This window comes from Chiroxiphia lanceolata, chromosome 2 (assembly GCF_009829145.1).
Source record: "Chiroxiphia lanceolata isolate bChiLan1 chromosome 2, bChiLan1.pri, whole genome shotgun sequence".
Classification (NCBI taxonomy): domain Eukaryota; kingdom Metazoa; phylum Chordata; class Aves; order Passeriformes; family Pipridae; genus Chiroxiphia; species Chiroxiphia lanceolata.
In genome coordinates, this window is record NC_045638.1 from 41,212,010 (window position 1) to 41,238,878 (window position 26,869).

Genomic DNA, 26,869 nt, shown 5'->3' on the forward strand with positions numbered 1-26,869 from the left:
TCATAAAATAGGAAGTGGATTTTTCTTTTCCTTTTAATGGAAGCAGTGGTATTTAAGACATCTGAAATAAGACTGAACAAAAACTTGAGTCCTTATAGGGAGCACCCTTGAATCAGATTATGAATACAGAAAAGACCATTGCCAAGATTCTTACTAACACTGGCTCAAGCCTGTAGTTACCTCACACTTCTCCTTTAGCCAGTCACCGAAAATACAGCTCTGCAGGCAATGAAAACAACAGGAAGCTCATCCTACAAACCACTGAACAAAAATTAAGCAAGTAACATCAAGGATAATTATCAGTCAGAATGTAAGGACCTGTCCTATACAAAGTAAAAGGTGTTTACCGATCAAAGTGTCTAAATGTTAAATGAAAGAAAAATATATTGACTTTTAAAATCCATGGGAAAATAAATGAGATTATTTCTCTTAGTGGAAAAAATTACTGAATAAAATAAATAACTAAATAAATCAGGGTCATTAATAGTCAGATTCTCTTAATAATTGATAATTGTCTCAAAAAACAATGCATGTTTCTTTCTTTTTATCATATGTACAGAACAAAATGTATGTGGAACTTACATGACAAAGGACAGAATTTTAAATAAATTTAAATTTGAATCTTGTGATGATCACAAAAAAAAATTTTTAATTGACTGTATTCAACCATAGGGAGAAAAAAAACCTTTAAAAAAATCCATTAAGATAACTGTCCAAAACCAGGCTTGCCATTTGCAGTCTAAATCATACCAGTCATATACAGGATCTGCTGCAGCATTTAAAGGTTTCATGGTAAAGTTTATTGGGCCATCAAAATGCCAGATGAGCCTCAAAGATGTGCATTCCTTCCTTACTGGTAAGAAAGCTGTAGGACTCATGGAAAAAGACTATTACTCAAAACTTACATACTTACACTTTTATTGAAGATATAAACAAACGGCTAACAAGTTCCAGGACTCTATGCCAGAAACAGTTTGGCTATAAGCTCACTGAAACTTAAAAAAAGAAAAAAGTGTGTCCTTCCATCACATTTACCACACATGGAAGAGATGGTTATGAATAAATACAGTAGAATGCTGTCACAGATAGTATCTGCATTAAAAAAAAGTTAAGAAATAAAAGTATGCATAGAATTCAAGAAAGAAAAACAAGTAAATATTGAACAAAAAAATCAATATAGCCACGTTTGGAGAACATCAAATAGTCTCACTACCTGAAAACCTGGTAAAAGTAGCATCAGTAACATCCCACATTCATTAAAGGAATGATTCAGATTGCAGACTCTTAGCCCTTTATTTCTAGAAGAAAAGCCATAGATTTATTTATTTCTAGTAATCAAAGAAATTTCCCTAATGATCCTTGCAACAGTGACAATATTGTTGGTTTAGGCTGGGGATTTTTTTATAAACTGTTGTTAAAACTAACACGAGAGGAATGGTTCTTCCCAGGACTGCCAACTGCAGCAACCACGACATGCAGAAACAGAATCACAGAGACGGGATTTACATCATGTTTTTCTTTTACCCTGAAAGAAATTCAGCCTTATTAATGAATCAGAAAAAAAACCACACATACTGCAAAACACTAAGAATCTGTGCATATGGGAATTTTGTGGAGGAGGAAGAAGGGGAAATAAAGAGTGGACAAAAGAAACTGGCGGGAAGAAACGGGTTACTGCTTTTCCCTCTAACACGAGCTAATTGCATATTGGGTAAGGATAATCCCCCACAACATTCCATGTGTTCAAAGGTCAAGACTTTTGCTTTTCAGCTGTCCCCATCAAATGTTATTCCCTGAAGAAAACACTCTGAAGCTGTCCCATAGCACATACACTCTCAAACTTGAGGGTTAAGGATTCCAGCCCTGCACAGCTTAATATTGCACCAGGCACCACGACAGCCCTCAATGAGGGCAGATGAGCACTGCCAACACTGCATACTAAAGCAAGAAGTACAAACAATAAGCACTGAGATGAGCTTCCAAAGGCTATTCTATCTATTACAAAATAGCAGGGACACGTTATTCACATGCTCAATTGCATTCATTGTATTCCAAGTACTCATTTCACCTACACTGTTGTGTGACTTTAATTTAAAAGCAGAGCTCCCCTCTCTTGATGCTTCAATAGCACTGATGGAGGATAAGAGTGGCCCCACCAAAAGCACCTAGCCAAGTGGGACCCCTGTGCCCACTTGCTCAGTTACAGAGGAACCACTCCAGCCACTGCACCATAAATTAAAAATCTTTGTTTCTCAAACTACATATATACATATATATATACATATATACATACATATATATATACACATACATATATATACACACACACACACATATATATATACATACATATATATATACACATATATATGGTAGAGTCCTCAGGCAAGCACCTGGACTGTTGCTATTCCTCCCCGTAGTCCTCCACAGCATGAACAATTTGATTAAAATTCCTCAACAGGAGAGCACTAAATAAACACTGTAAATTAAACAAAACTATCTTGATGATCTAGTTGCAATTACTTCCAATTGATTTGAGCCTTTATTGTTCCCTCAAGCTTTAAACTTCATAGATAAAAAAGGATCAGGCCTTACTGGAGGAATACTAAAGAAGGAGGTATGAAACTTTCCTTAAGCACATTCAAGAGTAACTAGACTAGCTTGTTCTCATGACAAAATTCCACTTAAAATTAACCTCCAAATCTAATGAAAAAAATACGCTATTCCAGGATTTGCCATAAACAAGCAAGCTAATGCTTAGAATAAATTCACTCATTGGTTAACATACATGCATCCAAATGAAAAATTGTTGCAGCATATTTTATTTCACAAAAGTCAGACACTGCCAAAAGACTTTAGGAAACTTTTACCTGGCTGATACAGTACAATCCAGCTCTTGGGTATGTCAACCTTTTTCAAGTTGAGGAAAATTGTCACTTGATTACAACAGAAAATGCATATCAGTGAAATGGGTTTGCTAACTGCAATTCAAATATTCTATGAAGAAACAAAAGCAGATATTCTTATTCCACTCCTGAGAACTCCTCTGCAGAAAAATCCTGGAGATCCAGGTTTCAAAACATCCTCTTAGGTCCTGGTATATATATCATTAGGTTGGTTTTATAATTAATTTTCAGAAATTAATTTCATTAGACTAAATCTCCTTGTAAGAGCAAGGCCTATTATTCTGATTTTTCTGTTCCATATCTCTAAATCCTATTTTCCTGCCCAAGCTAGAGCAGTTCTCAGATCACCTTTTTCTGAAATTCTTTCTTCTCTGAGATTAGCCCAAAACTGTCACAGATACGAGGCTCTAAAAACTTTTAGACACATTTTACATTTTTCTATAGACATTTTTTAGATGTATAGTTATCATTTTCCCTTCATGGCATATATCCAAACCTCCGTTCCAATCCTGGGGTGCTTTTAAGTGGAAAGAACTTTGTTCAGGTTGGAGGAGGTCATTTGTTTTGATGAAAGCAGGCAGAAAAGTACAATACAGACTCTTCTTCAGGATTTTTTCTATTGAATTATGTTTACACCAGAATTAAAATTTGTTGAGGTTTTTTGAAGGACAGACATCATCTAACCCTGGAGATATAAATATCCTCATATCACACGGATCTTGCAGAAAATTTGAATACAAAGATGAAGGGACATACCTAGCTCTCTCTTTTATTTTCTTTACATGACATAGGAAGGGAAAAATGTAGTTCTGTTACTTACATCCACCTATTGTGGTAAACACTCAAACAGCTCATCATCTCTAGAGCTAACTACTTCAGCTTTAAATAGGTTATTCTTTGTCTATGTATTAGCTGTTCTCATAATATTTTCTGCTTTAAATATTTTAAATAATAACATAACACACATATTTTCAAACACTAGTCTCACTTTTAAGGAAAAGAACTTTGAAAGAAAATTTGATAGTTTTATGTATTGCCCAAAGAAATTTCACCAACAGATTTAAGGGAGTCAAACCAACTCTGGATTAAGAACAATACTGCCTTCAGTTTTAATGCTTTCACATACATGTCTGAATTTTCTTGAATATGTGGGCTCTTGCGTTTGGGTTTTGTTTTTTTTTTTAAAGCAGAGAAAATGAAAAGTCTGTATCTTGGTTCCAGAAAAAGAAAATGCTTCTGAACTCCCTCTTCTCATCATATGTAGAAAAACATACACACACTCTACTCCATCATAACAGTGATCTAATTTTTCAGTCATAGACTTGTAGCATGCTGGTATTAGTCCGTAGCTTGCCTCCATCATGTACTTTCTCTTCATTCAGGAAGACAGGAATGGCTTCAATGTGTTGAGTTTTCTCAAGCAGAGAGCTACCATCAAGTGTCATTTTCTTGACCATTGCTTCAAATGACCCTTGAAGCATTATTACAACTAGAAACTGCTCCAACAATTTCTCTAGTGCCTCAGTGTGCAGCCACTTGCACACGAAATTAAGGGAGAAATGTTCATGTTCGGGGTATTTTCTAACGGATAATTTCTTGGTACAGAATTTGAACTAGTCCTTGATTTGCATTTAAAAGTCTGGACAACTGGAGTTAAAAATCACGCAGATACCCTGCTCTTGCATCATCACTCTGGTACTTCATTGGATAAAGGCACACTACTTCATGGCTATAGGAAGCACTTCCAGATAACTTTGGGAAATTGCACTTGGTGTCAATATGGGCAAGGTTTTTGATGGAAACTTCACTTTCTGGACAGGTTTCATTAGTACTACTTCTATTTTCTGCCCTTTATGAGCAACTATGTAAAAGTACTCACCTTTGATGACCAACAGAGCTAATAAAAAAGTCATTTTCCACCCAACTGATACTCTTTTCTCAGCCCCTGCTCAACGAAAAGCCGGCTGCCACATGGCTCACTCCACCACACACTTCCTTTCCTGCCAGCCTTCCCAACCCCTCTCCTGACACTCCTATTTACTCACAGCTAATTAGATGGCATGAGGTTGCACTTGCTTTGAGCAGTACCTGTGTGACTACTCAGCCAACACAGGTGCTAATGGGGCAGCTGGCAGACAACACAGATGACCTCCAGCAGCAGCTGCAGTGATTGGAGTCTCTCCTCTATCCACTACTTATTCTTTAATTAAGTTTCATTGTTTGTCTACCATGGCTGAAGCTGCCCAACAGTTTACAGAGGTACAGAGCAAGCATAGTCAGAAACAAAGATGCAGCACTATCATTCAAGCCTCACTTTAAAAAATATTGAGATAGAAAAACCTGCCCCATAAAGTTACCATCAACAGCTTCTCCTCTCCCACAGACCTATTTAGAAATTCTTCTCTTAAGAGGTTCACTTCCAACTCACATGTTTTAGGCAAAGGGATCCTATACTCTTGGAATTGTGACATTTGTGACTTATCTCAAAATTCAAATATTACTAGTAAAAGCAGTGCTGTGAGCAGCACTTAATTAGAATGCCTTTTAAAACCTTTTTTACATTCAAATGGTAGAGTCACTTGCCCTTCTCTCCACTGCAATACTATCACACCATCTGCTTTGTCCTTGTTTTTTATTATTTATTTATTTGCTATTGAGGTACTTTGAGGGTTATTTACTGCTAGCTTCAGTTTCAATATTTATTGACTGCACATTCTAGGTATCCTTTCCTTTTTTCTTAATTTATGTTTCCTTTCATGGTTTCTAGTATTCTTTCTTTCATCATAGTACTGAAAATTATGCTCAACATTTCAAAGGGTACAAAAGGGAAAAGATGGCACTGTTCACCAAAACATTAGACTTACACAGGTTACAATGTCATAACCATAACTGATATTCCCACATGCACATACTGATGCCTCTGTTTAAAAAGCGCTATTGAATGTTTAATATGTTAAAGGCAAACATAAGGGTTTCAGGTCTTACAAACACAATGCAAACCAAAGATTTTTTTTCGGGAGGAATTTCCACAAGGATAAGATAGGAGCTGAGGTCTTCAAATAAAAGAAGACTGCAAATTAGCCAAGGAGGCTAACCTTACAGTTTCACACAAATTAAGTTTAACTTCTATAATGCACTGAGACTATTTGGTACACAAAATTATATACACTCTTAATTTTCTAAAAGGTAGAGCAACTGAATACCCCTCTACCCATTCTCCCTTTAATGTTTTTCATATTGTTAAGAGCCTGAACACTAACTACTCCCTGGAAAATAAGAAACTCCTGAGAAAAAACCCACAACTTCTGCAGGTTATTAGAGACAGCCTTGCAGAGAGCTTTACCTCCCTTTTTAGCCTGAATGTTTGAGAAAATAACTTCAGGCAGGACAAACTAAACAAATCATACTTCTACTTCATCTGAAAAAGACACTGCTATTATACACCACAGCAAGAGCTGGCCAGAGGCTTCTCGGTTGTAATCACTGTTATTGCAATCATAAGACTGCAGAGAATTAACAAAATAAAACCAAACCAAATAACGTTCACTTTGATGGTAAGCTATAAGCAGTCCCCAGAATAACTGGAGAAATGAGAGAGATGGACAGAAAAAAATAATTCTTAAACCCTCAAATGACATTGCATCCTCCCTTCTCATAATAATAGGAAGACCAGGGTGGCCAGGGAAATGCTCCAAGTCTTTCTGATACCTGCTGTGTTCCCAGAGCCTCTGAGTGATGTGAAGCCCTCTTCCAATTGAATAGTGATATCACCACATCCTCTTTTCCTCTTGGAAATTTATTTCTAGTTATTTATTAATGCAAGGGAAAACACCTCCTTTATAAGTAGCATGAAAGTCTGCTCAGCATTCCTGCCTCTCTTTGTGCAAGACCATGCTTTAAACTCACCTCATAATGGAAAAAGGCAACTGTGGAAGACATACTTGTCAATTCATATAATTTAATAGTATCCTTCCCCTCCCCTGAACCTTCAGGCCAAAATCAATGCCACACAAACCTGCTGAACAGGAAGCGTAATTATTCTAACATGTGCAACCAAAGCGATAGGGAGTTTCACAGTAAAACTGATAAGGAGAGACATAAAAGACCGATGAGCAGCCTGCCAGTTATCCACTGCTGGGCTGGCAAAGGTCCCCTTGGAACACCTTTGGTATTGTTCAGTGGGGAGATGGAGGCTGGGACATGTCCATAAATAACACTCAAAGACTGAAACATCTGCAGCTCAAGTTCTTAATTCAGGCACAGAAATAAATTATTTGAAAGAATGTAGCCAACAGAAAAATGCCCAATGCAGAGCAGAAAGAGCCAATTAAATGCACATAGGTTACTGAGCAGCTAGACTCTTTGTGCCACACTTGCTATTTGAATACATTGACAAATGTCTTCTTGACCTGTGCCTGTGGTGCAGATAACTGAAAATAAGGGCCGTTGGTTAAGGAGATGCAGTTGTCAGAATTGTTAGTGAGGAGAGCTCAAACTACTGGTCCTGCAAATAATCAGGTGTGAAAGACACAGAAAGGCCAACAGTGGCCGGCAGAACAAGCAGCCCCAGATCAGAAAAGGAAGCATCCAATGATGCCAACTCTCTTTACTGCTAGGGTTTCCAGTATACAAGTAAGTCATCTTTTGACCTATAAAAATGTGTATTCTTCCCTGGCAATATTTTGTGCAAGACAATCCAGGTACCCGAGTAGCTTGTCCCTGAGGCAGCAATCCCATATTCCCTATGTATACAGAACATAGTCCCTGCACTCAAGCCCAGCTGTTTCAAGCAGGGATGGCTTGATATTAGCATCTCTGTTCAGAAAATCACAGCTTTTCCTCAGATAAAATAGCCCATGTGACATCTCCTGCTGCAGAATTTCTATAATACTTTGTGTATTATATACCCAAATACCTTGTGTATTATAGAAATATATGCTTTGGGGACACCTATACGTAAAGGAGGACAGGAAGGTCTCCTTTGGTTGCCCCGCTTAGCCTTTTCACTTGTGTGTTAACATACCCAATAAGGGAGAGAGCTGGAAACAGCACCTTAGAGAGCCTTATAAGACAGCAAAATCACATGTCAAATGTGAGTGTAATAGTTTCTTAACATACTTCCATTATGGCAAATTCAATCACCCTGCAAGGTCCACACCATTACTTTGCCCCCACCCCAAGTCACCATATCTGGAAAGAAACGTGGATGGAAATCATTGTTAACATTATTATCATTTAATAAATCTTGTACCATAGGTCAGCAATCTCCAGCACTGATGCCAAGGTAGCCAAAAAGTTGATTTTAAGGATAAGAAGCAGAGCAGTGCATAGGCAAGGCATCCCCAGTAAGGGAAGCAGCAACAATGTCTCTCGGAGACACAGCCTCCCACCTTTCAGTGGGCTTTTACCACTACACTCAATTTATAACCTTGGAAAGAAAACATTGTCTGGAAACACTATCCCTACTTTATACTAAAATACCACCCAACCCCCCAGTATTCCTCATGCCTAGTAACAAACGTGCATTGTACAGAAATCTTCTCCTGTAAACCTCAGTATCCAGATCTCCTGACTTGAGAAAGTTCTTTCCTCCGTTTTATACAGTGACACAAAACCAGATTTTACTGTACAGACTTAACTGTGTAACACTAAAAGGCACATTACAAAAACCAGTTCCCCCGAGATCAACAGAAAACAGAACTTTAGCACCTTCCTGAACTTCACCAACAAAGCTTCATTTTATTTGAGTACCAGCTAACAGACCCACCATTCTTTTTTTCTTTCAGTCCTTTTCAATGACCAAACATTAGAAACAATTTCCCTCATCTATATTTCCAGAATAAAAAAAAAAATGTAGTTGCATACCCTGCTTCTCAAATCCCCCAAAAGGCATATCATATTTTCATTTCTCAAAACATTTAATCAAGTCTACTTCATTACAGACAAGGCCAGAAAGCTCATCGTCCTGCAACTGATGACAAACAAGACAGTGCCCACAACCGATAAAGACTGACCTAATTGTCTGATATGCCTGCATTTCTGCAGGCCAAATTTACTGACATTTTGCACAAATTCAAAGCTGACTTGAGCCTGATGACCTTTTATACCTCTGTAATTAGTCTTCTTTGCCTTTCCAACCAGAAAAACAAGATGCCCCTCCACACTCCCTAATTCAGCAGTCCATCTGTAAACTAGAAACTTCACCATCTACACAGCCACTCAGAAAAGTACACAAAAAAAAAAAGAAAGAAAATACACAAACAGCAACCTTTCAAAGTCATGAAATAGAGCCTGGAGAGGGCCTTTTAAGATAAACATGCCGATCTCTAAAAGAAGAAACAGAAAAAGCAGAACAAGTTGGTGGACCCAAATTCAATAAACAGCATTTTTATCATGCTTTTCTAAAAAAGACAATATAAAATAAGGACACTGGCATAGACAAGCACTATGAAAAAACAGTGGGGGGAAAAATCAAACCAGAAACCAAACTCAGTAAGTTTAGTCCCTATAGCTAACAGTACAGTATGAAATGTACAATGCTAATATATTGATTTGGTGCTAGAATTTAACCAAGACTAATAATACAGAGGTTAAGCTGCTGAAAACATCCACTAGAGTTTCATTTATGTATATAATCAGGTCTTGCAACACAATCCTACAGTTGCAAAAAATACTTCCTAAATATGAACGTAAGCTTAAGAAGATGTGTTGAGTCAATTCCATTAAAGTTTTGGATTCTGATCCCCACTGCAGTCAGCAAGATACAGATCTGCATTTCCCTAAATGAAGCAGAGGGGAGGGCAAGGTCAGAGCACTGACCTGCACTTCAAATTCCAGCCTCAGGAAAGGGGGATGGACAACCATTAACAACCAGGGAACAGGCAATATTGTTCCCTGCACAGTTTTCCACCTTGCAAAAGCTGAGGGGACGCACTCAGCTGGCGATGCGTACATGATTCCTTAGCCCAGTCTCTGAAGTGTCTCTGCCCAACAACCAACTTGTCCCTGCAAACACTATGAAAACAATACGGTCCTGTTGACCACCTTCCCCAGCTTCACGCCCTAACAGATCCCAGTTTGGGAGTCACCGCAGCAGTCATTTAAGAAATACGTGCCCAAGAGCAAGTCAAAGACAATGCAAGGATATTTCAAACCAGAGAACCATTTCTTTTGCATAGCTCCATCATGAAGCTTACATAATCTAAAAAGGTGCCAGAACTGGCAGCCTCATATTCATCAGTGTCAAAATTTTTTATATTTTTTTAAAAGAGCTGCTAGTTATCATCATATATGAATTTTTTAAGAAGAAGGTTGGATTTTTCCTTAAGTCAAATTAATCTAAAAATCAGCAGGGAAAATTTACTCAATAGCTCTATAAATTTAGAATTCTCTATCTGAACTTTAATGCAGAAATACATCTCTTAGAGCAAGTCTTCCTCTTTTCTTTTTCAAACCATCACATTTAAGCGATGTTTCCACTTAGGTGATTTATCTTTCACAATTTTCTTTCAAAAAGTTTAGTTACAAGTAGCATGCTTTAAAATATTGATTACAAAATGACTAATGAACTATGTCAACCTAGGGGGAAAAAAAAGGAAAAAATCCAATTTAAAGTCCAACCATTAAATAAAAGTCAGGCTTGGATATTACATATTCAGTCTCATACCAACTTTTGACATTTTGAAGTTCCATGTTACTGTTTGCTAAACATTCTGCCCACTTCCCTAGTTTGTTAAAAAAATAAGAATGCAGAACAAAAAGACAATAATTCCATTGACTATACACAAGATTGTACAAAAAACAAGCTGAGAAATACAGCTTTCTAACCCCTTCCCATGATGAGGACAAGTTGGCCCTACTGCCAACTATCCCTCCCACAGGTATCCACGGTTCTAGATTTGAACTTAATTCTGTAAGGACAAAAGAATTACACTGTGTTTGGACTGATATAGTCAGATATAAGCCTTTAAAAATAGTCATCATAATGCAGTATATTACATATAACATCTCATCTTTGTTTCTTGTAAAAGAAAGAAAGAGACTCTACTGAATCCTTGAGCAAAACCAAACAGATGAGAATGAAGCTCTAAATTAGGAAGCAAAAACATTAGGTGGGATCCCCGCCCCACAGAGTTGTCACCTGGGCTTAGCACAGGACAATTCTGATATTAGGGAAGGCCAGGGCAAAGGGGGAAGACCAGTTCTCACCTGACTTCACTAACAGCCTGGTCCCCACTTCATGTGCTCGTAAGGGTAACTGTGAGCCCCAGGGTGCAACACAGCAAGCACAGCATACACAGCTCCCGCCCTGGTCCGGTCCTGTCAGCCAGCCCCAAGTTTCGAGACCCAAGGTCAGACACGTGAGGCATAGCTAAGAGGACTCCGTACCTTCTTGGTTGAGGGACCATTTTTAAAAGGCTCAGAACCACTAATTAGCTAGATATCTCAATTCTTGCATAAGCATCCGTAAGCAGGGGAAGGAGATACCTTAATTCAAAAGAACTTTTGGGGCTTTTCTTAACAGGTACCCTTCAGAATTTTATTTTGTTGGATTGATTCCAATGTCAGCTGCTTGCTGTGAATTGGAAGCAATACATGGAGCAGGAGTCAAAATATCTGAGGGATGCAAATAATAGAACAGCTGAGAGATACTGTTCCTTTAGAGCAATCACCTTTCCACTCTCCAGGGACAAATCTCTTTGAAGGCTGTGACCGAAAAATATACACTACGTAGCAATTTCATGCCAGCAATCAAGTATTTCTGGCAACTTTAAATAAATTCTACAGAGTTTACGCCTGCTTTAAAAAGAGAGAAAGCAGCCGTATCACAAAAGCTAAGGCCTATTGTACATGAGCTCCTGTTCTGAAAATAAACTGCAGTTTACTCTAAACTTTCCCCAGCAGTTCCCGGCTGGCAAAAGCTGATCATAACGAACAGCAGGCAACACTCGGTTTGAAAGCGGCGAATTCTCCAGCTCGGGCACGGGCGAGGTGGTGGCAGAGGCGTCGAGGGAACAAGGCTGGATCCATCTCTGCGCACCCCTGGGTGTGAAGGCAGAGAGAGGGAGCACCAGGCGGCCGCAGCCGCTACAGCCATTCGGGGAACCTGGGGTGGTGGCACTGGCCGGGGACGAGCAACAGCCAGTCCCGTCCCCGCCGGGCCGCCCTGGACCGAGGCGGGAGGGAGGCGCGCTGCCCTCGCACGCCCCCCTGGAGAGGCACCTCCCCGCCGGCTGCCGGCCTGGGCTAAACCCTTCCCCGGGCCGTCCCTCCAACTCCGCCCGGCACCGCGCGTCCCTCCAGGGCTCCCGCCCCGCCGCCGTGGTCGGGGGCCGGGTCCCTGCTCAGGGTGAAACAAAAGGCAAGGAGCTGCTCATCCGCCCTCGCCGCCGCCCGGACTGCGCCCGGCCGCGGTGGCCCGGGGACGCGGGGAAGGACGGGCGGTCCCGGATGCGTTCAGCGCGGAGCATACCCGCGGATTACCCGCGGTAATGGGATTACGCGGGGCCGAGCGGGGTGTCCGCCGGGCTGTCACCGCCCGGGGAGAGGGTGGCGGTGCCGGAGGCGGCGCTCCGGGCCGCCCGCTGCCTCCCGCCCCGGCCGCCCCGCGGGCGGGTCCCGCCGCCCGCTCCGCAGCCCCGGCCGCGGTGCCACCACCCGCCGCCGCTCCCGCCCGGCCCCATTGTTCGCCGTGCCGCCCTTACCGTGCGCGGGGCTGGGGCTGCGCGGGCTCCCGCTGGCTCTCCTCGCTGCGGCTGGTGCAGGGACAGTCGCGCTTGGCCGCCGGAGGTCCGAGCCATTAAAAGCTCCGCGGAGAGGAGGAGGAGAAGGCGGCAGCAGGAGCGGCGGCGGCGGGGGAAGGAGGACAGCGAGGGGCTCGCAGGAGCAGGGTCGCCATGTCCGGCTTGGCAGCGCGGGGAGCCCACCGGGCTGGCGCGGAGGAGAAGGGAGGTAGGCGGCGGAGGGGCTGCTCCTGCTGCCGCCCGCGGACCGGGGGAGCGGGAACTGGACGCTGCTCGTCGCCGCGCTGCCGCGGCTGCACCTCCCTCCCTTAACCCTGCCCCCTCCCGGAGGGGGAGCCGCCGGCGGGAGGAGGCGGCCGAGAGCCCCCTCCAGCGTTCACGGGCAGCGGCGGCCGGTCGGATCCGCGCTGCCGGCGGTGGAGCGAGCGGGACGCCCGCCCCGGCGGTGGTACCTGGGCAGCCCGAAAGGGAGAGGGGCGGAGGGCGCAGCGACTACCGCCCTGCGCTGCTGCTGTGCCGAGGGGGCTCCAGATCCCTTCTCCCCCCGCCTCCTCCTCCTCCCGGGGAACCAGAAGGGGCGAGCAGCGCCCAGGTAACCGTAGTGTAAAGGAAAGGTTAAACCTGGCTGCAGCCTCGGGGCAGGGGGAGCGAGAAGCCCCACGGCGTCCCTGCTCCTTCCTGCGGATTTATAGGACCATCCGGCGTAGGCGCTCACCGGGGCACCCTCTAGGAGGGATGTCCCCTGCTACCCGTCCTTGAAGAGGGGATAGGTTCGCCGGCAGCTGCGGGGCTGTTAAACTAAGTGGGTCCTTCGGGAGGAACCAGGACATTGCCTCAGGGGGTGTGTGCATTAATGGATACCCCAGCACTTTTGCTTTAGGAGCGAGGTTTCAGGAGCCAGCGGAGAACAGAGCGGTGTTTCATGTGCCGGGAGGCGTCCGTCCATATTCATCATACTCCCAAGTGCGTGCCTCAGGTGCCAGAGAAACCAAAGGACTAGGTGTGTGCGCATGCTCTATTCAAACTTTCGGTTACTAGATCGTCGTAAACTCTATATTCTTCCTCGTTAGACAACCACAGATCATAGCACAGTGAAGTTTAACCAGTAGTAGCAATCTGGGCTCCAGGATCCGTCTCACAACAGTCTCCACTCCAGTACATGAGTAGAAAGGAGCCCACCAAGCAGAGGCCAGGGATGGGTGTATGCCTTTTTTAGAGACCCTGTATATTCCCTCAGGGAAGATTTGGAGCTACAGCAAAAAGGCTGCCACACCTAGGGCCAGCAGATTTGTCTGCATACAGCAGTTCTTAAATCACCGCTATATATTAGCATAACTGAAGTGTTAAGGCGTGCATCTCTCTGAGCCTTCTCCAGTCTTTTACCCGATGTTTTTTCAGGAAGAAGACTGGGTGGTGCACGCAAATGAGTGATGCAGAGGAGACCCTTCAGGTCTTTGAAGTTCTTTCAGTGACCCAAGAGGGAGCAGTAAACTAGGTGTGTAAAGTAACCCTTCTCCTAGCATTTAAAGATTATTTGAGGAGCCCTACTACTATATCTAGTTTTTAATCACTTAAGGAAACAGAAATTATATGCGAACTAAATTTTTTTTGTCTAAGCCTTGGCCTTGCTTAATCTGCAAAAGACATTCTTCTGCCGTCAAGAGCAATGCCTCTCTACGCACAAGAACCTTGCTACAAAATACCTCAATGCATGTGCCATCTAACCTCGGGAGATTAACTTGTTTATCAACCCTGAAACCTTAACTAAAATACATACATTACTGACTGAAAAGCTGGAAACTCTCTTTAGCTGTAAATATTTGATAGATAGGAATTATTGCTATTTCCCCTAGACTTCTACTTCTGCAAAATGCACCGTCTTTAGAAGATCAAGAAGAAAGATTACATTCTCAATCTTACAATGTAGAATGGAAATAGAATAGAAATAGAGTAAGAGAAGAGAATATTTCAGTTGGAAGGGACGTACAACGACCAACTAGTCCAACTGCCTCACCATATGAACTGTGGTTAAAAACACTGACATAAAAAAAGATAGCCTTTTTCCAAATACTTATTTGGCAGCAGCTTTTACTATTACTGAATGTGCAGTTACGGTAAGCACAGCACTTAACATTTAGAATTTCCTGGTGCTTTTTATCTACACTTCAGATCACTAATGCCTCATTCACACCTAACAAAAGAGTTGTTGTAATCTACACCAAATGAGTGAGGTCATCTTCAATGCCTTCCAAGTTTGTGTGACCTTGTTTCATTTCTCAGTTCTGAGCAAAAGTAACAGGTTACCCTGCAGCTACTGGTCATTTATTACCGAGCCCAAAAAAGAAGTAGTGAAGACAGTGGTATACTTACCGAAGCCTCTAAGTTGGTAACATGCTGATCATTTCTCCGATTGCCATGGACAAGCTTGCATGTGTTTACTTAGTTAATCCGTCGGTTTTTTCTGAAGGTATCAGCGACAACTAGGGACTGCCATCTAAAAAGACATCAGATTTTCTTTAAAACGGATTTCTATCTTGTAAATTGCAAATGGCAGCAACTTGCACTCTTCTGATGCGATAACTAAGAACAGCGCTTATGGCTCCTATCAGTTTCCAGTAGTATTCAGGGTTGCATTTCTTCCCTGTTGTTTGAGATGTGGAATTTGTTGGTACATCAAATAAACAGGAGAACTCGAGAGAAACAGCCTGCATTTGTTTTTGGAAAGTCACTGAAATTAGAAAAATGGTTCTAGTTAGTTCATGTTTCTGAAAAAACAAAACAGGTAAGCTTTGTCTGCACAAAGATGAGAAGAGCTGGGACTGTATTTCAGATTAAGCAAAACTAAGCTGGCATGATTCATTCATTTCTGCTTTACCTGATAAAAGAGAACCCAAGGAAAATGAAGGGAAGGGGAGAAATATGCTAAAAGGATTTTGTCATCTTGAGGGACTGCCTCTCTGCGCCTTCTGCCTTTTCCCCCTTTAGGAAAGAAATAGCAATGGCTACAATGCAATGCAAATACAGATCTCTGGAAAGCCTTCAGTTTTCTGCAACTCTCATGTGCTGAGAAGATTTGCAGTTATTTTTTCATTGACATTCGTTGTGGTGTTCTAGAAGGTATGCATGTATGCAGGCAGTTTGGGCACAGTACACACAAATTGACATTTTCACCTGCCATGTGGCAACTCATTTGCCTATCTGTGTGCTTTGTCAGACTAAATTATTGGATAAACCCCGAGCATGCGGACTAAATTCTTTAGTCTGGTTTGCACGAAGATTAGACTGGATTCTTCAGTGGTCCTTCTGGCCTTACAATCTATGCCTCTTTTGTAAACCACTTTAAAATATGTGTTGAGTTCAAATGTTTTGCTGTGTTTCATTAAGGCGAGATACTAAGATGCTGCCCAAACTGAAATCTGTGCATTTCAGAAGTCTAGTAATTCTTTTTCATAAAACATTCCACAGATGTTTTCCCTGGAGCCTGAAATTTTGTTTCAAAGACCCTTTCAGCAAATACTTCCGTGCTAGATTTTTCAGTGTGTTCATGTATAAATGCGGTTTGGGGCTCAATCTTGCAAACCCACAGTGTTTGATTGGTCAGTTTTAGGCTCTCATATGTTAACTTGTGTTAACTCCTCTGTTTTTGCTAATTTCAATGCAAGAGCATGACATAACTATTCATCCAATTCTTCCACCATTATTTTTACTGCACATTTCATAGCATTCAGGATCCTCACCTTTCAGAGGCTTTTTTTTGCAATATATTTTTGTCCATATCTTCTCAAAATATTATTACAGTCATCAGTTGTTAAGATTCCCCCCAGCTCTTCTGGTAAGGTTTCTGATGTTGAACCAATGTGTCTTTCTTGCTTCCATGCTGGAATGCAACGTCCAACTTACAGCTAGAAACAGTGGTCATTTACAGTTTTCATAATAGTGTATAATGTTACCAGTAGACCACGTCTTAACTTTTGAGGGGAAACAAAAACAAAAAAAAGAAACAAAGAAAAAACCCACATATTTAGCCAGTTAACAAAGGAGTGAATTTCCATTATCAAACTTCAGTATTTCCATGTGAAAGAAATACTCAATCATTAAAAAGAAGCCATTTAAGCACTTAAAGCCAGCTAGTTAACAGATTTTGTTTACTGCTTGCTCAAAGCTATGAAGTCGTGAATTAAAAGAGAGCCTTTTAATGGTGTATGCAAAAGTTTCCCAAGTCCTTAAGAATTTATCTAAAGAGAACTTTAGTGTATCAAGCTGTTGGAACAAGGTCCGCTCTCCAAACTCGGCACATCATCATACAACACCACCTCTGTTACATCATCATATTTACCTTGTGTTGTCCAGTGTATTTTCCTGTTTCAGGATTAAAGTGTTTCTTACGTTCGCTGCACATCTGTGCTCAGGTAATCACCAGTGCAACAGTTAATAGAGGAATCATCCCTGAAGCTCCAGATCTAAACTGTTTGTTTGAAATTCATGAACGATTTATACTCCTCAAAACTACATAGGTTGTGCTGGCTTATAACTTGCTTCATGCTTGCTTTTCCCCATCCACTAATCCAAGTAGGGAAAAAATGTTAATTTTTAAAATGACACTGAGGTTTCCAAAGTGTTCATTAATGGACAAAAATTGTCAACTACTGCAATGTAAGTGGAAAAAAAATAATTTAATATAATTATTGATAAAATCATCATTTATAAAATTACAACTATCATAACATTCAAAAAAACAGAAGCCAAGGAAAAATACAAAGGTTTGGTAAATTTAAAAAAAAAAATTTTGCTGTTCATATTCAGGCTTCCTCTCCTACAATTCACTTTTACCTTTTCCCCTAAAAGAAAGGAAAAAGAACACTAAATATCAGAACAAAATATATATTCTATGCCAGTATTTCCACCTGAAACTACGTACCTCCTCTGTCATGGTGAAGAGAGAGAAAGAGAAAATATTTGCAGAGCCAAAAATATTTCATATGAACAACCAACCAACCACATTAATCTTTCAATACTACTTTGGAGAAGAAAACTAAATGTGTTGTTTGAAACAGAAATGGCTCCTTAGAATTCAGAGACTAAAATTCCCAGCACCATAGTTCATTATCTTCCAGTGTTTTTGTAATTTTGGACAGAACAAAGTGTTTATCTGTTTAAAGAAAGAAATAAAAAAAAAAGGAGAAGAAAAAAGGTGATACTTTCCAGAAGGACAGTGCAACTAAATTCATTAAATGATTTTGAGACCATTTAACACTGTGATTGAAAAGAACCTTTTAAGTACCTGGACTGATATAAGTATATACGATTCTAAACAAAAAAAAGCGCTTCATTTTTGCAGCCCTTTAGTATTTATACCATGAGTAAACACAGCTGAAAGGAGTCCCCTTGCAAACATGCAAATGAAAAGAATATAGAACATTAAACATGGCTTTTAGTATTATCAGACTTAAAGAGTCCCGTGGAAACAATAATCTCTTGCTCTCCTCAGCATCCCCCTGCCAATATTTTTGCTGTGACCTCCTGCAAGGTAATACTTCTGGAATGTATCAGGATGTCTGAATAAATCCTTCTGGGATAATCCACACTTTAAAATGGTGGTGAGGGAACCTTATCTAGTGCTCTGTTGCATTCAGGATCTCTCATACGCCCTTTCTAACTTCATGCTGGGTGATAGGCATTTTATTTATACAATGGCTAATTACAATAGGTGCCTTAATTACTGTCTTGTCCATTGTCATATTCTGCTGTTTTAATGTTTAGAACCTCTGAATCTCGCTGGGGAGAGCAACTATAAAACCTGTCAAAGCAAACATCAATTCAGCATATGACTTTGCTATTTCAGAATGCAGCCTCTGAAATTAGCCTGTTCCTAAATATCAGACTAGAAGCCGGGTCTTCTAAGAGTGGCAATTTATATGCTTCCCATGTGAAAAATATAGCAGAATGAAGAGAAACAAGACCATCAATTTTCTATCTGCGTTTCATATAATTAACACAATTCCTTCTTCAAAAGGAATCTCTGAAACTTTCTGTTCTGAAAGTGAAAAGCATTAAATAATTTAAAGAAATAACATTTTATTTTAGAACGCTTAGCAAGATTTGCATAATTTATGTTTAATAAAATCAAGTAATTAAATGATTAGAGGCTTGAAAAGCATTTATTTTCCTGCTTATTATCTTTTATCCACTGCAGTTATTTTTCTCAGAAATAAAATTCCAATGAATGAAAATGAAACAACTGCTCTAGAAAGTAGAATTTAGATTAAAAAATATGAAGAATAATTTCCACTTGGCCCATGAGAAAAATAATCCACAATGACATAGTCTACTTTCTACTACAGTCTACTTTCAAATCAGGAAGACCATTTTTCCTTAAAGGTCAGGTAGATTAAGCGTGCACCCTTTCCTGCCATCAGCTCCAATCAATTTGCTGACAAAGACACACAGAATTGTTGGTCACATTCCCCCCCCGTGCAAATGCATGAGGTGGTCTGTCACTGTCAAAGATACTATTTAACCTGTTCTGTAGCAACTTGGGCTCTGCCTGTAGCTTTCAAGTATGAGTGATGAATGCTGTCTTATTGCCACGATTCTGATCCTGAAGACAGAGAGGGAACAGTTTTTGTTTACAGTATCTTTATTTTCTAAGCTGTACAGCACAGGCGAAAGGGTTTTACTATGCCTGTTTTTTTCCACTTAATATAATCATTCAGAATTCATTACCACTACTTCCAATTAGATAGTTTTCCCATTCTGCTTAAGAGAAAAAAAAATTCCCCTGTCTGTTAATAGTATGTTTTTCTGTTTTCTCAGTTAGTGGTCTGCATGTCAGCATTATGGTGTTCCATACGGTTTCAGTTTATTGTACAGTTTTCCACTTTATAAATAATTTAAATGTGAGATTCACTGTTTGCTCTGACAATGAAACACAGAAAGCAATTGTTTCTGGTTTACCTGTAATCTTTAGGACGCATTTGTCCTTTAAAAATATCTTGTTTTCTCCAGTGACCATTTGGTATTTGCAACTGAATCAAAAGAAAAAAAAAGTCTTATTTTTTAAATACTAGATTTAAAAATGAACATGACCTTAATATTAAACTGGATTTAATTCATCCTGCTGAAATAGGACAGGCTTAACCAGAATAGTTCCCAGGAAATGTTTTAAAGCACCAGGTGTTTTAATAACAGCATGTACTAAATTTAACTGGTCCTTTATAAAACTAATGCCCATTATCTCATGTTTTTAAATTCTGAAATGCATTATTTTCCTTGATATTTCCAACTGCTTCACCACTGACTGTTTAGTTTATTCCTTCCACAGTTTCTCTGCAGTTGATAATAACACTTGTATCACACATCTGTACTGAGCCATATCTCCCTCTAGCACAGGGGAGGAAATCTTAATCCCTATTTCCTGCTGTCATCTCTCCTCCTAAAGAGGCAGATCAGTAACAAAGGAGCTGCAGTTCTCATAAAACTGTCCAAATATTAAAATGGTTTAATCTTCTACTAGGGAAAGCCAGAGAGTCTCACCACATGCCTTACTTTTTACTGCACTTTGATCCTTTGTGCAAGCTACAAAAATTCTGCATTTCAGATCTGTGACACTTGAATGAATGATGAAAAAATCCAAGAATATGAAAAAATCCATTATATCCTTCAAAATGGAGCAGAAAATAAAGGATGGACATTTTATTATGTTTTGATTTGATTATAGATTTCTCTTTTGTCTTTTATTTAGAATCCACTGTAACATGGAACAGTGTCAAGGTAAGAAAACTTTTTTTATCCTTCTTGGGCCCCAGAGCAAGTGTCTGCATGCATATTAGCTCTGAGATATGTTTTACATGAAGCGATTCATGTTTTAGTTGATTCTGTACAACCTGGGTGAAGAATTATTTCTCTTTCCCAAAGCCCCATGCAAACATAGTGAGATTTTGATCTGTATAAATAAAACCAGTGAGGGAGAAGTGAGGAGTGCTGTAACGAAGGATGTGTACAAATGGCCACGTGAAGCCTGATCAGAGAACTGGGTGTCTAACGGGAGATGGAATAAGGGAGCTTGAGGGAAAGAATTCAACAAATTGGACAAAGGTAGAGAGATCCCTTTCCTAGTATACTCTCCCAGCTTCTGACAGCCAATGATTTATGGACTTCTTGAGCAAGTAGTCTCCTCAGGAGCACCTTGCTTACTAACTGTTCACACACCCCTGAGTAATTGGTCCAACTCCTTTTTCGACTTCCAGACACATCCATCAGAAATTACAGTGTATGATAAGATATTCCTTGTTGGTTTTAAACATCCTATTTAAAATTTTATTTGAGTAGTATTTGATCTTGTGTTGTGAAAAACAGCAAATCATTCCTGATTCACCTACTCCCTTATATTTACAACTGCATAGACATCTGTCCTGCTTCCCTTGTAGTCATCAGCTTTTCCTGTTCTGAAGACCCTAACCTTTTCAGTTCCACCTCAGATGGCTGCATTGCCTACTCAAACTTCTCACCTCTTTCTCAACCTTTCCAGTTCTGCTGTATGACCCATTTCTGGCACTGCATCAGGGCTGCATGTGAAGTCAAGGCAGAGGTGCACAGATGGTTATACAGCTCGGGCAACTGCAGCACCTGCTGCTCAACTCCCTCCTTAGGAAGGAAGAGGAATTCTCACAAGAAAAAACAGCCTAAAGTCATTCACCAGCACCAGTTTTCCAACTAAAGCAATCATTTTCTTCGAATTACAGTAGTACCAGAGAAATTTAGGATCTGGGGGGAAATTCATTACAATTCTTTTTTAGATGATCTGATAGAAGCTTGCTTGCTTTTATGGTTTTTTTGTGCGCAGGTATAAGAATGATGAGAAGAGTCCAATTCTGGCACCTTGGAGATTTGGGCTAGGCTATTTTTATGTAATTTGTTTGGGCTGTGGTGGTCATTTGCTTGTCTGTTTTTTCCCCAGGATAATAAATATTATGAGATTGTATTTTCAGTGCAACAAGGGCAGATGAAGACTCTCTTTTAAAATTTAATATAACTTTTTTATCAGTTAATCCATTTTAGCTTTCCACTTGAAATGTTTTCTTACCACACTGCCACCTCCAGCTACATCTTTAAGCTTTTACTCATTTTAAGGACAGGAATCCACACTTGTTCATGTTAATACAGAGCAGAGGAGCTCATCTACAGAGGTGCAGTTCCTTTTCACCTGCTCCCAGAGACTGACAGGCAATCCCAAATGAAACTCATTTCCTCCTTACTCTGAGGAGGAAGAGAGGTGGCAGGTTCCAAACACAGAGTTTGGCTTTGTAGCTGCAAGGAGTAAGTTGCTATGGCTCTCTCATTCTACATGGAGGCATTTATTCATGGGCATGTACTTTATTCAGACTTTTTAATGATGGGAGAAATAGATAGGGAGAAGACCTGGCTAAACCTGTACTTATTTAACACTCTTCTTTCTTTTTGTTTTCTTTCTCTAGGGTTGTAACAGACAGTTCTCAAGACAAGCTATTTGCTCTGTGAACAGTTTTCCAGTACACAGATGTTAAACACTGCCGATACAATGATCCTATTAAGAAACAGCATCACAAAAAAATAGGGACTGTAAAGTAGCAAACATTGCCTTCTAATAGTCAATTGCATCATCTCCATCTACTGGCCAGAAGAAACTAGCTGGAGCACTAGCTGAAATATAACCACTGCATCCATACACTTCTTTGCCCTAACTATCAAAAAAAATTAGCAATTTTGGGGGGGTTTGTGGGTTTTATTGTTTGTTTTCCAGGAATACCAACTCCTAAACAGACAAAACTTCACAGTAAAAATGTCTCTTGGTATTTTATTCTCAGATATTTAAAAAATAATGATGTTGCACAATTTATTTCAAGTAATTCAGGCAAGGTTATCTTCCCTGATTCAAGATCCTGTGTTACATTATTTTTCACCAGTTGGAATCCAAAATGAGAATTATATTCCGAGCTTTTTTTTTTTTCTAGTTGAAAGATTAGCATTAGTATTTAAGACAGTATATGAATTGAATATTAAACCTTTTAATTAATTTACATCAAATCCTATCACTGCAAGATAGGAGCGTGCAGGTGTTAAGGAACAGAGTTTTTTTTTAACAGCACACATTACATGAAAAACCCTACTTCAGATATATTTAAAACAAAACTTTCTCTTGCTACTTAGGAAAAAATCAGCCACATATTTAATGCAGAAATACTAAGTTGAAGTAATATCCCTTGTCTTTTTTGCTCCTTACCCACCATCAAAAGACACTAGTCAACTGCAATAGGTAGCAAGCAGAGGTAATGGTGTTGGCAGAGACAAGTGATGACTTTCCAAATCAAAACTGACTGAAGTCAAACTTCTAATTCCTGTCAGTCACTGTTAAGTCAGGAACACTTCACTGTCTACCCTGGGTAATGGTCCCCTGGGCAGTGTCTGCTAACATGTATCCTTCCCACTCTTCTGGAAAAAAATTCCAAAATTCCATTCCAGCAACCAGTATGGCTCATGTGGTACCACAAGGGACTTTTGAACCTCCTCTGCTAGCAAGAACACACACCACCACATCCTCTGAAAAAACCCCCCACCAAAAACCCTTGAAAGCATTCACTGGTTCCTGTTAAATTTTCAGTATCTATCGCTAAGGAAGTTAAATTCCACTACATGTACTTTTGTGCATGTACATCAGTGTTACATCAGCTTAAGTTATTCTTAAACCAAGAGTGGTAACAATACTAAACTCAAAAGACATTCTGATTTCATGGTTTAACAGGCAAAAAAATTCCCTGCACCTGAGTGAGGTCATGGGTAGCTTAGAGAGTAATAAAGAAAAATCTTAAATCCATAACTGACTTGTATCTCCTAGGCACTACCTTACCTTCCTGAAAACATATAGAAAATACATCACTGGTCTGAACCAGAGTGATAGGGAAAGATCTGTTGCAGAGATTGTAGAAAGTCTCCTCAGAGCGGAAACTGCAATTCCCTGCCTCCAAACCAAAGAAATCAATTTCACACAAACTCCAGCCTTGCAGGAGCTCATCAGGAGGAGATACCATCCCAAGGTGCCTCTCTCAGGCTGGTGAGAGCTGAGAGGTGACGTGGCTTCTTCTCTATCAGGTAATTGAAAAGATCAGAATCAATTCTGTGAGCAAAATTTGTGAACTCGTAACAAATGTAAAGACCAAACATTTGGGCCTAATGGTCTGTGAGGAACAAGACAGTGCCTTTGAAAAGCAAATACTCTGATACACAAAAGTGATCTAAAACTCAAGAGAGAAATCCAGATTTCTACCGGAATAAGCGTATTGTGACTGAGGTTAGCATTTTTGTATTCAAATACATGAAACACACAACTTTCATGTCCTGAGTTGGCCTCCATTCCTCATCTCCTTTGCATTATAGAAGATGCTGTAGAAACCTTTTCCTGAATGAATCCCATGACTTTTATCCAATACTGAGCCCATACCTCTGAAGTCTCAAAAGATGTTAAGCTGTGCAGAGAGATGTTCTTCCTTGAAGCAACACAAACACTTTCATTATAATCAAAAAGGGAAAGGATCTGTACTAAACAGATGCTTATATCCTGTTTACTGCTTCTTGGAAAACAAGTAATGCATTTCCTGAAATTTAAGATACTGTCGAGCCCCACACAAGTAAGTACCATTAGCTAAGTTAGCAAAGTAAGAGCAAACCAAATTATTAAATAGTAAAGGCTAAGGCTGCTTCCCAAAGATGCAAAACAAAATTCTTCTAAGCTGAAAAAATGTGGAGTGGCTTTACTTTTGTATTATTTTTAATAGCACGCTCATTGTATTTGGAAGACTCAGTGTATGTGTGCACCCTTATAGATACCAGTAAGGCAAAAATAAAGCTCCAGTTCAAGAGCCTGAGGCAGCTACAAAGCCAATACATACATGCATACACAGAGTCAATAGGAATTTCACCTTCCTTAATTCTTTATTTCATCAAAAATTCCAACTGTGCAACACATTTTACTCCCATGCATGTACTCCATACATGAGACTGATAGTTCTAGGTGTGTAAAGAACAACAGACAACATTTGGCATAACAACAACTGTTCTATGCTTGGGAATTCCAGCCCTTGCACTCAGCATTACTTTGAAGTCTCTGCAGAGAAAAAGCAATGACAGAATGCCACAGCAGTACACAAACCCCATGTTGAAAGCATGAAGTCTACAAGTCACTTTCTTACATAGATTTTGCACAGAATTCTTAGGGGGATCGTGTAGGCAAAGCCAGGCAAACGAGACTAGACATTTATCTGAATATCTGCCGTGAACAACCTAGAGCTGCAAACAAAAAGCAAGTAGTTTCACCTTCAGAACAATAACAACAGATGGGAGTCTAGATGGGAACTCACCCACACCTCAGGAGATGAGCTACTTTTCAAAGCAGTGCTCATGAATAGTAGTTACTATAATATGCTTATTAAATAAGCTAATGGAACTCCAGTGCTGGAACAGTGTCCAACGGGTGGCGAGTTTTCTAGTTGTGTTTTACCGCTAAATACAACTTTGAACACTTGTGTGGATGTTCAGGGTGGATTCAGTACCTCTTTGTTTGACCAAAGCAGAGCACTGCTATTGTTTGCAGTGCTCTTTACGCTACATTAGGTACATCTCTTAAACCAAGCAATAGCTGAGCAGTTTGTTAAAGCAAGATTGGAGTTATTCCCAGGAAAAATGGTTGAATTAAAACTACAGCCCTTCCCGTATCAGTACCACAGTCAAGATTACTTCAGCTCCTTCCTCAGGATGACACTATTTTTTCATAGCTGCAGATAAAGCTACTCTTCTACTATACTTTCTTTGGGCAACAGTATTTCAGTGCAGTGGAAGAACCGGAATTGTTGGCTGCTTAAAAATTCTGTATTAAGGAACAAGAAAAGCCAAGATTATTGAACCAGACAGTTTTTAAATAGGTGGAAAGGGAGTGTAGAGTTTTTAAAGGTTGAGAAAAATGCTACAGAAGATTTTGGATTAACACTGACAAGTTCAGTGGGGGCAGGCAAGAGATCTCTAGGTATGCCCTGGAACCAACCTACCTGGCAGGCTGACACAGTGACTCAGTGCCCTTTGCTTTGATAAAATGCACAAAGTTGCTCTGTGCTGGCTCTGGCATCATACAGAGCAACACAATCTCCTGGTTCTATTTGTTCTCTTTACTTGGACTGAATGGAAGAAAAGAAGATTAGTTGATCCACTAGGAGAGCAATTCAAACACACTACAATTTTCTCCATACAGTGTTAGTTCAAAGAAGGAAAAAAACCCCTAAGCCTGAAGCTTTGAGAAAAAGTACAAGAAGTATGCTGTAGGGAAAAAATTACATGTTTTAGACTGAGGGGAAACTGAAATAACAAATACTTAAAAAAATCAAACTGCACAAACAAGAAAGATGATGGATATAATATAGCCCAATTGTAGTCAGGACCAGTGCTTGAGATAACCGACCAGACTTACTGGTTCTCTCATAGTACTGGTATCTAACCTTTAACATGTATCTTTGAGATGCACGAATGCTTAAATTTCTGTCAATACAAGATTAACAATACTGAACAAAATGAAAACTGGACCAGAAAACTGCCACAAACTTTGTGGCACTGTTTCAGTTGCCTCTAAACAAACTACACCATCAACTCATAGGGTTAAGGCAGTGTGTCTTAGAAATATCTGGATATAATGGTCCTGGGCTGGTTTTGGTACACCTCATTCTGTAATGTTTTCTTTTCTGAAACATTTCCAAAGACAAAACTAAGTTTATTCTTTAGTAAGAGAGGCATTTATTACAGGTAAAGTTCTACCCTTTCTTGTAATAAAGGAAGAAAACTTGTACCCTCTTTGAAAATATTTTCTGTTTCAAGAGACAATTGAGGTTGACTTGAAGAACACTTCAGAAAAAACTGAGGTTTTTAAAGATCAATATATAAACTAACAGCTTTGAAGTAACAGACTGTAAAAACATCACTCACCTTTGTTAGAAATCAGACACTCTATGATTACGTTTGCTGGTAAATGATGTATTGCTTTCGCAGTACCAGAAAGACCTGAGAAGGTTTTTTTGATTCTTTCAGGTCAGACTGTCAATTGCATGATTGTTTTAAACAAAACACAGGCTACTGTAACAGGATCGCTGCCTGCAAGATCATGTTGCACATTTTCAGCTGGAACAACACTACAATTTATAAAGTTAA

The 26,869-nt window shown here is 40.0% G+C and overlaps 1 protein-coding gene across 7 annotated transcripts in view; it reads right to left on the reverse strand.

The window, feature by feature from the left end:
- Nucleotides 1-12,959, reverse strand: part of FARP1 (FERM, ARH/RhoGEF and pleckstrin domain protein 1) — a 204,992-nt gene extending 192,033 nt beyond the window's left edge. For all 7 annotated transcript variants that reach the window (XM_032681067.1, XM_032681066.1, XM_032681060.1 and 4 more), the window contains exon 1: nucleotides 12,611-12,959. The gene's annotated coding sequence lies outside the window, so the exon portion shown is untranslated. The remainder of the gene's footprint in view (nucleotides 1-12,610) is intronic.
- Between the last annotated feature and the right edge of the window lie 13,910 nt (nucleotides 12,960-26,869).